Genomic DNA, 11,120 nt, shown 5'->3' with positions numbered 1-11,120 from the left:
TTGCGCGTGTGCGCTTTTGTGATACAACCAACTGATTCATGCTGACAAAATAAGTTCCCAGTTCCGCGTTTTTTTATGGCGTCAAAATAATTACACCAAAAAGGACAAAAGACGGTCGTTCTCAACCAAAAAAAAAAGACACCCCAGAAGTGGTAACTTTTCACGGTGACCGCCTTATCGACTTTTTTTGCGCTGCATTTATTTAATTACCCCATAAAATTTTTGATGACCCTCTGGTACGTGCAAAACGCCATCAGATTGCAGGCCAAATCTGCATTTCGTTTGCCCGCTCGCACGCTTTTCGGTCAATCAAACTTCAACAAAGAGCATTTTTTTGTAAGAACTGTAAGCCGATTAGTATGCAACCCGCAGAACATTAATGCCCTCTGTCGGCCGTCAGCGATTTATCAGAGCTGGGAACGTGCTCGTTTTGTGTAATTTATGGTCTTAAATGTTGGAACTCATTGATAATGCCCGCGTTAGAATGCATCTTCTCTTAGGCAAACCGACTAAGAAACTTTCTAACCCTTAGCCACCGCTATAATCGATCGTAATGGATGGCGACGATCGGCCAATGGAGATTTATGGCCCTTTTCTCGTCGGAGCCCGACAGTGCTACTGGATTAAGGTTTAGAGGTTTAGTTTGCTGCTGCTGTGGTGGGTCTTCTTAAGATCTAGAAACCATAAAAACTAGACAAATTGATTGGTATAGCCGAGAGAATATTTCAATCTTGTTGTTGAAATGTTTTTTGGTGGCGACGACAACGATGGGGGTTTGGAATTTCCTGGTTGTCCAGGAGCCCATAACCGGGGCCAAAGTGACAAGCATTAGTCTTTATCATCATCTCTAGAAAGCAGCAGAGGGGAGAAAGGTTTGGAGAAGTTTTTTGGAGGAAAGAAAAAAAAACTAGATGGATGATTTTATTGAATTTTATTATGTGTAACGATGTGTCATGATTATTGGACAGCGACTGATGCAATAAATCTAGGCGTCTTGGAAGGGACCATTAATGTGTGTTTTAGGAGAGACTAATCGTAACATATGAGTCATTTTAATTTTGAAACATAGAATGATCAATTTTTTTTATTGCTTCTTGGTTTAGAATGTAGTTTAATTTTATTTTTCTCATTTTCTACACAAAGTATTCACATTGCAACAAACTGAGCTGAGCTGCATCTTTCACAAAGTCATATCGCATGCATGTCTCCTTAAGTTTAACGCGAGTTCCCCATCTGGGGAATGCATTAGCCCGTTAAATCGAATCTAATGTTCGGCCGCTCGCACAGGCTGACTTTTGCCGGCGGGGAATCGTTTGTTCCTCGTTGGCTGAATTTCCTCTCCAGGTAATTGAATCCCGCTGGGAAACTCTGGCCTCCCCGCTGGCTGTCATACCATTGGTCGTCGTCGAGTCTGAAACGCACACCCAACCAGCTCAAAAATGACCACAAAACCGACACAGAGAGAGCGGGCACAAAAATATTGCAAATATGAAAACCAGATGTTGCACTTTTGTTCCTTGGCGGCGGCGGTTCGTTCGATCGTTCTTCTCAATTTCCAGCAGTTTGTTACAAACAATTCGCATTAGACGGAGAGGCAGTGATTTTTGTTACGAGCAATATCTCGCCGGGGGAAGGCGCATGCCGGCGTTGATTTGAATGCATATTTTTACACCCGACTTGGCAGGTCGATTGCAGTTGAAACATTAGAGTTGTGTAGACGGGCTTGCGTAAACATATCGCGGATTCAAATGATAGCATAATGACATTCGCAAGAGTAAAAATCTTACGCACGTAAACCAACAGACGATTGTCTTTATTCGTTCATTGAAACAGTTCATCCCAATGTGTGGGCTTTTATTGGTAAATTACCATCAAATGTTCATCGAACCCTGGTGACCAATACAGTAAAGATTCGATATTTCAAAGGTGTCTGGATCGAATTTCGTTACCGACACTTTTTGTTTATACTTTTTTTTATTGAATTTGGTAAATATCTGACTATCCTATCATTTGGAATTGCAGTTTTAGTGCTATTTATGAAATATTTAAGTTCAGTAAATATGATGACAACTATTCGTTGAATAGGTATTCAACATTTTTAAAGAGATAACGAATCAAGGATCAATAATCTGATCACTCTACCTCGCGAATAGCATACTTAACGGTGCATTTGACAATTTTGGAATAAGAAGACAACAACTTCCTTCGTTGCTGTGCACCCTTAAATGTACCCCCATTCCCGGATATCTGTGAATTGCTATAGGCTGTCCATAAACCTTATGGAAAAGTGTCCACACAAAAAACCTCTCTAATCACGGCGTGTTTTCTAGAACAAACTTTTCAGGAAAAAATAGTCATCGCTACTTTCAAATGTGTCTTATAGGAAATTTTCTCAGCTTTCCAATGCTTCTAAGAGTTAAATGTTTCATCGGGAAAATTCTGAGATATCTATATTTTTTTTTATTTTAAATTCCTTTATTATTTATTGGAAACTTTATACTAACAGTCAATGTCTTATCAAATGACGTGTTCCATGTGTCATTTACTCATCAAAATGTGCAAAATAAGACAAGAAACAACTTTGTAGAAGATTGCAAACTTCTAAACATTTTGTAAATTATGTTTTATCTTAGTTTTTGAAGATATGGTATTTATTTAGAAATTAAAATCATAAAACATGGTAAAATATTTGTTTACAGGAATTATCAGATAAAATAACATATTTTTTTGTGTACAAATATCACGTGTCTGCTCTGATTTAGCTTGTTCAACCGAATTTTTGGCTGCACTTAAAAGCAATTCTCGACGAAATCGTTATTTTTGGTATTTTTTATTTGACTCAAACTCCAATGACGCAAAAAGCCATTTTGCGTCATTGGTTAGGGACCATCCATAAACCACGTGGACACTTTAGGGGGGGGGGGGGTAAGCGATTGTCCACGCTCCATACAAAAAAGATTTTTTTTGTATGGACAATTGTCCACGAAGGGGGGGGGGGGGGGGTTGAGATTCCCAAAAAAGTGTCCACGTGGTTTATGGATAGTCCCTTACATACAAGTCTCAATACAATTTTTGCAGCTGTCCATATAAAAATGGTAAGTAAATATTCGAAATCTATAACTTGCAAACGAGGCACTTTATCAAACAATCTGTAAAGGAAACGTTCTTTTATTACGTAACGCAAAAAAAAAAGATTTTTGGACCCCCTCCCCCCCTCGTAACAGAATTTCCATACAAATTTCTTTTTTTTTGTAAGGAGCGTAACATGGCCTTCGACCCCCCATCCCCCCAACTGCGCTACGTAATAAAAGAACGCATTAAATAAAAAACAATTAGGTCAAACAAAATTTTTCTATGAAAATTAATTATAGTTTCCTACAATCATTTTTTTTTTTTCACAAAAACCATAACTCAGCGGCAACATTGTTTACCATAGTTCTCTATGGCTCAAAAGTTGCGAGTTTTTGTGCCCTAAAACACATTAAAAATTTAAAATATAAAAAAATGCGGATTTTGTGAAATTTAGTTTTTGAGAAAAAAGTTAATTAAAAATCGAAAAAAAAATTTACGTGTGCCTTTTTTTCTGAATAGTCTTCATCAATACCTACAACTTTGCCGAAGAGACAGAATTGATCAGAAATTTTCTTCAAAAGTTACAAATTGGGTGAACCAATGACGCAAAATGGCTTCTTTTGGAATTGGGGTTTTCGCATTACTAAATAAGGATATGAGGCAAAATTCCTAGAATACAGTCATTTTGTACTTTTTTTTTATTTCAGTGTATGTAAGGCCCCCACAAAGTTTAAGCCAAATAAAAAAAAATCAAATAAAAACCATATCCGATTTTGGTAGAGAATTGATCTTTTGCCATGTTTTATCTCACTTTTGTTGGTATAAATTTAGATGATAATTATTAACTCTTTGGAAAACAAGTGCCAACTTAACTCAGTGTTTGGTAAGGAAACAATTGTTTCCTTTCTTTCATTTATTAATGATAGATTGAATAATGGATCGAAACAAAGTTTCTTGACATTTTTGAAGTCAAAACACCAAATATGTCCACGTCATTCCGTCTCAAAAACCTACCATAATTTCCGCAATTTGACCGCCGGAAGAACCAGAACATCATCAAACAACCATCAAACCCCAAAACCAGACGCACCAGCATCTGACTTGCAAATACCCTTGTGTAGATGGTGTGCGGTCCATTTTTTCCCACAGTTTCCTTCAGAATACAGCGGCCGCCGCCACCGGTTCAGAAGCTGTTTTGCAAACAACCCCGATGACAACACGCCGGACATCGGCGTCAGATCGGGGGGGCCACCGTAAAACGAACGAACATCTGCCCACATCGGAACTTGACCGTCGCAGCGTTCGCAGAGGCGTTTGACAACCTTTGGTCAGTCAAAATGTGACTTTTACGGCGCGATGACAGCTCACTTGCCATAATTTAACTCAAAAATAAAAATGAAATGGGAGATTTTCGAGCAAAATAAAAAAAGATGCATAGAAGAAACCAAGGGTTAGGCCTTGCCAAGATCGAACGAAGGCGATAAAAATTTAACTTAATTGAATTTCATAATGTTTTGTTTCTGTTTCTGCTCCCTTCCTTCTAAAGTTCAGCCGGCTTTTTGGTCCCCAATGAGAATTAAATTCTTTACCCCTCTGTCATGTATCGCTTCCAATAGTGTGAAAAAAAAAACTAAAAATTACAGTATCATGACCCGCGAAAAAGTCATCCAAGCAGGCGATACATAATTTTCGTTGGCCCTTACGATTAGCCCGATACCAGCACTACGGGCATGCTTTGATAGAGTGAGAATTTTATGGCTAGGGGATTCCTTTTACGACCCTGTGGTGCCATATGGGATGAGACGCCTACTTTGATGCGTCTCAAGGCCACCTGGGGATGGAGGTCAGCCGAATTAACAGTATAGGTTGTGTTTTGGAAAATTTTCAAAACAAACCGCCAGTCGTTGTCCTCTTTCCGCGGATTCCATAAACAGTCGACTCTCTGGTTGTCGATCTTTGCTTTCTCAATATTATTTCATCTATCGATGTGTTTTGTTCTTTTTATCGGATTTTTAGACCCCCTCCCCTCGTAACAAAATTTCCATACAAATTTTAAAAATTTTGTATGGAGCGTAACACGGCCTTCGACCCCCTCCCCCCCCCCTTCTGCGTTACGTAATAAAAGAACGCTCCCTTACTCAATTGTTACTTGGATTGTATTTCTGTCAAAATTGCCCACCTGATGTCAACATTTTCTCTTCATCATGGAAGCAAGCCATGATTTTTCGTCACATCTTTTCGAAACGAAACTTTGAAGGATGTTTGTCGCTTTCAAATACAAGCAAAAATAAAAGTTTGTTACAAAATTTTGAAAAACATGAAAAAACGTATTGAAATCAAAACATTAATCATCGAGGAAAAAAAACAAACCACTTCCATCTGTCAACCGAGACCAAGAGATCCTCTCAAAACATGCATGCAACTCCTCCAAAATGCAATTGGTTGTTGAACTGCATTCGTCTGTTCGCTGATGAAAGCAATTTCAAGCCATTCGAAGAGAGCACGTGCTTCACTTACAACACACATTTCTTCCCCGTTTCAGTTGAGTTCAATGCAATGCAATGCAAGTATACATCACAGCCTCTGTAACGAATCCCTCCGGAAAATTACTCAAATTCCACTTTCTCTCATCCATCTGGTTTCCAGTCAACCACCGAACACTGACTGAAAGAATCTTTGCTTTGTTTGGCTTTACTGTCGTCACAGTAAAAATATTTGCATTGCACCCCAGAAAATATGTAATTTTACCTTATTTTATGTGTGATTGTATTATTTTTAACAACAAAATAAGGGCTACATCACAAAAGAGGTCTATTTTTCACTGTGCATCCATCAGTGCATTTCCTGCACACTTTGAGGGTACTTTTATCCTGAAGTGGTTTTTGAACCGCAGAAAGTCGATACTTTACTGGCTTCTGTTCTTGTACTCTGCGCGCGGTTGATGTTGTTTTTGTTCCAACCGCCACCCGAAATTACTCAAAAACAGTTTCACGGGTCTTGGGTAAATATTTACCTTTTCCCCTTATAAAGTCCACAGGAATCAAGCTGGTTTCCGTATTTGGGTTCAGGTTCCGGGACTGGAAGTGGCGAGCCCCCACTCAGGAAAAAAAGGTCGTTCCCTCTGTTTAACATTGAATTATGGGCATTTGAGTCGCTCCTTCGATTAAGGGACAGATTTTCACTTTCAATCAGTGGTGTGACGAAAGCAAGAGGGTGTCAACTTTGTTGCGTAAGGTCTTGTGAAATCGATTCACCGCCAAGACTATACCAGATCAGAGAGATGGAAAGTGAGGAAATTGGATCCGTGACAGGGAGTTCCGTATTTGTAGAACAAATAGAACAACCTGGCGTTAAATTGCGGTTGCGACAGACATGACAGGGGGATGATGCAGATCAGTTGTTTGAATTAGGGGCGGGCATGTGGTAGGGATTTTGGAAAATTAATTAATTCACTGTCTTGAACTGTTCAGTAAAACTAATTCCATCCTCGCTGAAGAAAGGCTATAAAACCCAAAAAAAGCTATTTCTTTAAAAAGTCTTCTACTACTTTGTTGCATTAACAAACAAATTTAATGGATTCCCAGCAAAATTCAGATAATAAAATCATTATATTATGTCCAATTAAACAATTTATTCAAGAAAAAAAAGTTACAAAAAATTTAAAAATGCTTTTCTAGATCTTTAGAAAAGTGCATTTTTTAAATGATTGTCAATTTAATTTTCTTGAATAAATCAAATAAAACTTTTCTATTACTTTTATTCGTGTTAAGGAGGTTATTTTGCGTATTTTTTTTTTTGTACAAAAAACTGTTTCTTTTATTATGTAAGTTATTCTTACCAAACCCAGAAATGCATTTTACCTATATTTTTTTATTTGGCTCAAAATTTGTGGGGCCTTCCCATTCACCAAAGAAGCCATTTTGGTTCACCCATAAAAGTCTCGATACAATTTTGGCAGCTGTTTATACAAAAATGGTACGTAAATATTCGAAAATCTGTAACTTTTCAAGGAATTTTTTGATTGATTTGGTGTCTTCGGCAAAGTTGTAGGTATTAATGAGGGCTATTCATAAAAAAAGGCACACGGGAAAAATTGTGATTTTTCAATTAACTTTTTTCACAAAAGTTCAAATTCCCGAAATCCGTATTTTCTAATTTTTCATTTTTTTATGACCGATTTTTCGGCTCCTTTAAAAAAGTCCCAAGTTTTTTCCAGACTCCAAGTTCCTGAAATGATAATGTAGCGTGACGGGACAACATCGTAAAACTGAACTTTTAAAAGGCTCACTACAACAATCGCTACAGTTTTGCCAGTTTGATTTTTTTAAACTTTTGCTCTTCTATACATTATCACAAATGGCTCCTTTCGCTTTTGCTTTTGCTCCTCAAACTTAACGAAATGTTTAAAATTTGAGTTTTTGTCAGCCATTTCTTTGCGTGAGAGGAGCAGATTTACGAAAAAAAAACTCCTCTCCCATTCAATGGCTTGCAGACCATATTTGGTCAATATTTTTGGCTCTTGACGTAAGAAAACGCATTTAAAGCACATTGCAATTATTGAATCATAATAAAAATTAAATCTTTCATATAAAAAATCACATTGAAAATTGAAAGAGTGACATTTTGGTGTAGCTTCGCTAACAATCGGTCTTATATGTTTAGGGGACAAAAACCCGCATCAAACTAACAAACATTCAATATTACGCCCTTTTGAAATATTAGTCTTGATTTTTTTTAGTAGTGTTTTAGGAAAGATCGGAAAATTTCACGAATTTTTCATACTTTAGCATTGGAAATCGGACCATTAGCTAAGATATCAACATTAAAAAATGAAGGGTTGTTTTGTGTGAGACTTAGAAAACTTCAATTTTCCTGTTTCTTTTTCTTTAAGCCGCTGTATCTCTGCAAACAAGGGGTCCAATCTTCAATGTTTCTTAGAAGAAATTGTAGGAAATTTTCTGAACTTAAAAAACAATATTTTCAGGACACTATTTTAAAAAGTAAAAAAACCGGTATTTATCGGATAAAATTTAACTTTGAATGGTTATATTTTGAAAACGGTGAACTTAATCAAAAAAATTGAAAGTTCTTTTCGATTGCAAATTCAATTTTACTTAAAAAATGAGGTTAAAAAATGAGGTAAAAACATTTAAGTACAAGATTTATTTTTTTTACAACCAAAAACCGGCTCCGTGGCTTAATGGTTACGGCTTCTGCCTCACAAGCAGAAGTTTCAGGGATCAAATCCCGGTCGGTACCATTGAAATTTGGAATCAGGAATTGGAACTTTGAATATGAACAAAAACGGATCAGAATCAGGTGGGATTCGAACTCACATCTTTCGATTGATGGTCTGGGACTCTAACCAGTCGGCCATCTGAAGGTTATAAAACATGTTGTATTCTTCTCATATTAAATACGCTCTGATCCCTAATTTGCCTGAAGGGATTGGGAGTCTTGAGATAGATCAAGGATCCGTCTGGTGCTTGCTTCTATGTTAAGGCGGGGCCGGACAATGCCCAACGACCTCGGAATTGGGCCGCTAGGATCTCTGCCATTATGAAATGGGTCGTTGGAAGCAGCGCGAGGGCTATCACCACCTAATACCCGGGACTGAGATAAGTTGCAGCATTCGGCATATACAAAGTCTGATACAAATTATACGTTCCCATAATTTCGCTACCGGTTAGCGGGTATTGGATTGGACCACACACACACACACACACAAGATTTATTTTTTTTACAACCATCACTTTTAAAAAAAAACCATAGCTCGGCCTCAGAATTCTTGTATATACTTCTTTATGGCTCAATGACAACTTTGCCGAAGACACCAAATCAATCAAAAAAATCCTGGTACAGCTGCCAACATTGTATGAAGACTTTTATGGGTGAACCAATGACGCAAAATGGCTTCTTTAGTGATAGGGAAGGACCCCACAAAGTTCTAACCAAATTGGTCAAAATCGGCTGATTTCGTACAGAATTGCTCATATGTTTGCTGTTTTTCATATAATGGCTATAAAATCACTCGAAAAATGAACTTTTTAATTAGACCTCCTAGACCTACCTTCATTTGTACATATCGACTCAGAATCACCAGCTGAGCAAATGTCTGTGTGTTTGGCTGTACACAGCAAAAAATCCAGTGGTAAAATCGCATGCAAAAGCATGCACATCACCTTCGTCAAAATAAACACTTAATATTACACACTGCATGTACAATTTTTGCAAACACAAAAAAAAGTTGCAACCGATGGGATTCAAACCGAGCACCAACAGTAAGGACTGGCGCCTTAGCCCACTCGGCCATCAGACCGATGAAATGCTGTAAGGATAAACGCATATATGAGCTTGACATTTCGGTCAAGCTGGTTTCCCATACTGATGGGCTACATATTTCAGAATGTAATATTACACAGAATTTCATAAAATAATGCAAAATTTATTTTACACCCAGGCCTTTTACACGTAGTTGGATTACTACTTTTTTAGCTGTGTATGTAGACATGTGTACCGAATCAATGTCACTGGAATATCTCTTCACTGGCTGAACCGATTCTGACCGTATTGGCCTCATTCGATTCGTCTTTGGGTCCCATAAGTCCCTATTGAAATTCATAAAATTATGTAAAACACATCGAAAGTTATGCTTAAAAAACTGCTGCATATAAATTTCATAATTTGCAAAAAAGGGTGGTTTTTGCATGGAAACCTGCCTGGAAAGGTTCTGAAGTCGCAACAAAGTGTGGCCTACACAGCAAAAAATCCGATGGTAAAATCGCATGCAAAAGCATGCACATCACCTTCATCAAAAAAGACACTTCATATAACACTGCATGTACAATTTTTTTAAACGCAAAAAAAATTGCAGCCGACGGGATTCAAACCCAAAACCAACAGTAAGGACTGGCGCCTTAGCCCGCTCGGCCATCAGACCGATGAAGAATGGAAAGGATAAACACATATATGAGCTTGACATTTCGGTCAAGTAGGTTTTCCATAGGGACGTGGCGTTACATCGTGCTGCCATCTGGTTTTTTTAAGTGCAAGAGTGGAAAAGTGCTGAGTCATCATCTAAAAATAGACGGCGTCCTATCTCGCCCAGCAAAATGAAGTCGATAAAGTGGAAAACGTGGTCTAAAAATAGCGATGCCACCCCCTATACTGATGAGCTACATATTTCAGGGTGTAATATTACATAGAATTTCATAAAATAATGCAAAATTTATTTTACACCCAGGCATTTTACATGCAGCTGGATTACTAATTTACTTGCTGTGTAAGTTGACTCCAGAAAATAGATTTTTGCTAAACATAGTACCGTCATCTGAGGTGAATCGGGACTACAGTCTGAATAGGGACAATAGTGTTAAGAGCATTTAATGGGTTTAAATTGGAAATGGATGTACACATTTTGTTGGTCTGAGTCTGTTCTAACCGAAACCAACTAGAAAAAATCGAAATATTGTGCTCGTACATGGTTTAACTGCTGTCCCAATTCGCCTCATGTGTCCCAATTTGCCCCAGTTGACGGTATTGAAAACAAGTAAAATCTTCAAATCCACAATTTTCTAGAAATAGAAAAAAAAATAATTTTAATGCTCAGAAAAAAACGTGACATTATTTGTTTTCCCAAAATCTTATTTTTTATCTTTTCTAGTACAATTAGGTTATTTGTATCATATTTGTTGTGCCTTGAAAAGTATTATCACACAGAAAAAACAGATTTTGTGTCAAAAAAAAGTAATATTACATTAGGAACTGGTGAATTTCCATCAGGTTCACATTATAAAACATTTTGTAAGTAAAATTACTCAAAAAAGAGGTAATAATTAACTAACCAAATTAGCAACATTCAAAACTTCTATTTTCTGTGCATGTGAAAATTTCATACTTCAGAAAAGACTGTAAAGAATTGAAAAAGGAAATATGAAACGATTCACTCTAGAAAGCATGTAGAATTCTCTACACAGTTGAAACCTCTTTAATGATGTAATTTAGCCCCAATTGTTAAAATCACACATATTCAGAGGTAAAATTACAAA

The 11,120-nt window shown here is 37.2% G+C and overlaps 1 protein-coding gene across 1 annotated transcript in view; it reads right to left on the bottom strand.

The window, feature by feature from the left end:
• The window catches only part of LOC120424769 (uncharacterized), a 426,898-nt gene that overhangs the window by 285,173 nt on the left and 130,605 nt on the right, over positions 1 to 11,120 (bottom strand). The gene's annotated exons all lie outside the window — the stretch shown is intronic.

Source organism: Culex pipiens, chromosome 1, assembly GCF_016801865.2.
Source record: "Culex pipiens pallens isolate TS chromosome 1, TS_CPP_V2, whole genome shotgun sequence".
NCBI classification, from domain to species: domain Eukaryota; kingdom Metazoa; phylum Arthropoda; class Insecta; order Diptera; family Culicidae; genus Culex; species Culex pipiens.
This window is presented reverse-complemented; position numbering and strand designations above follow the sequence as displayed.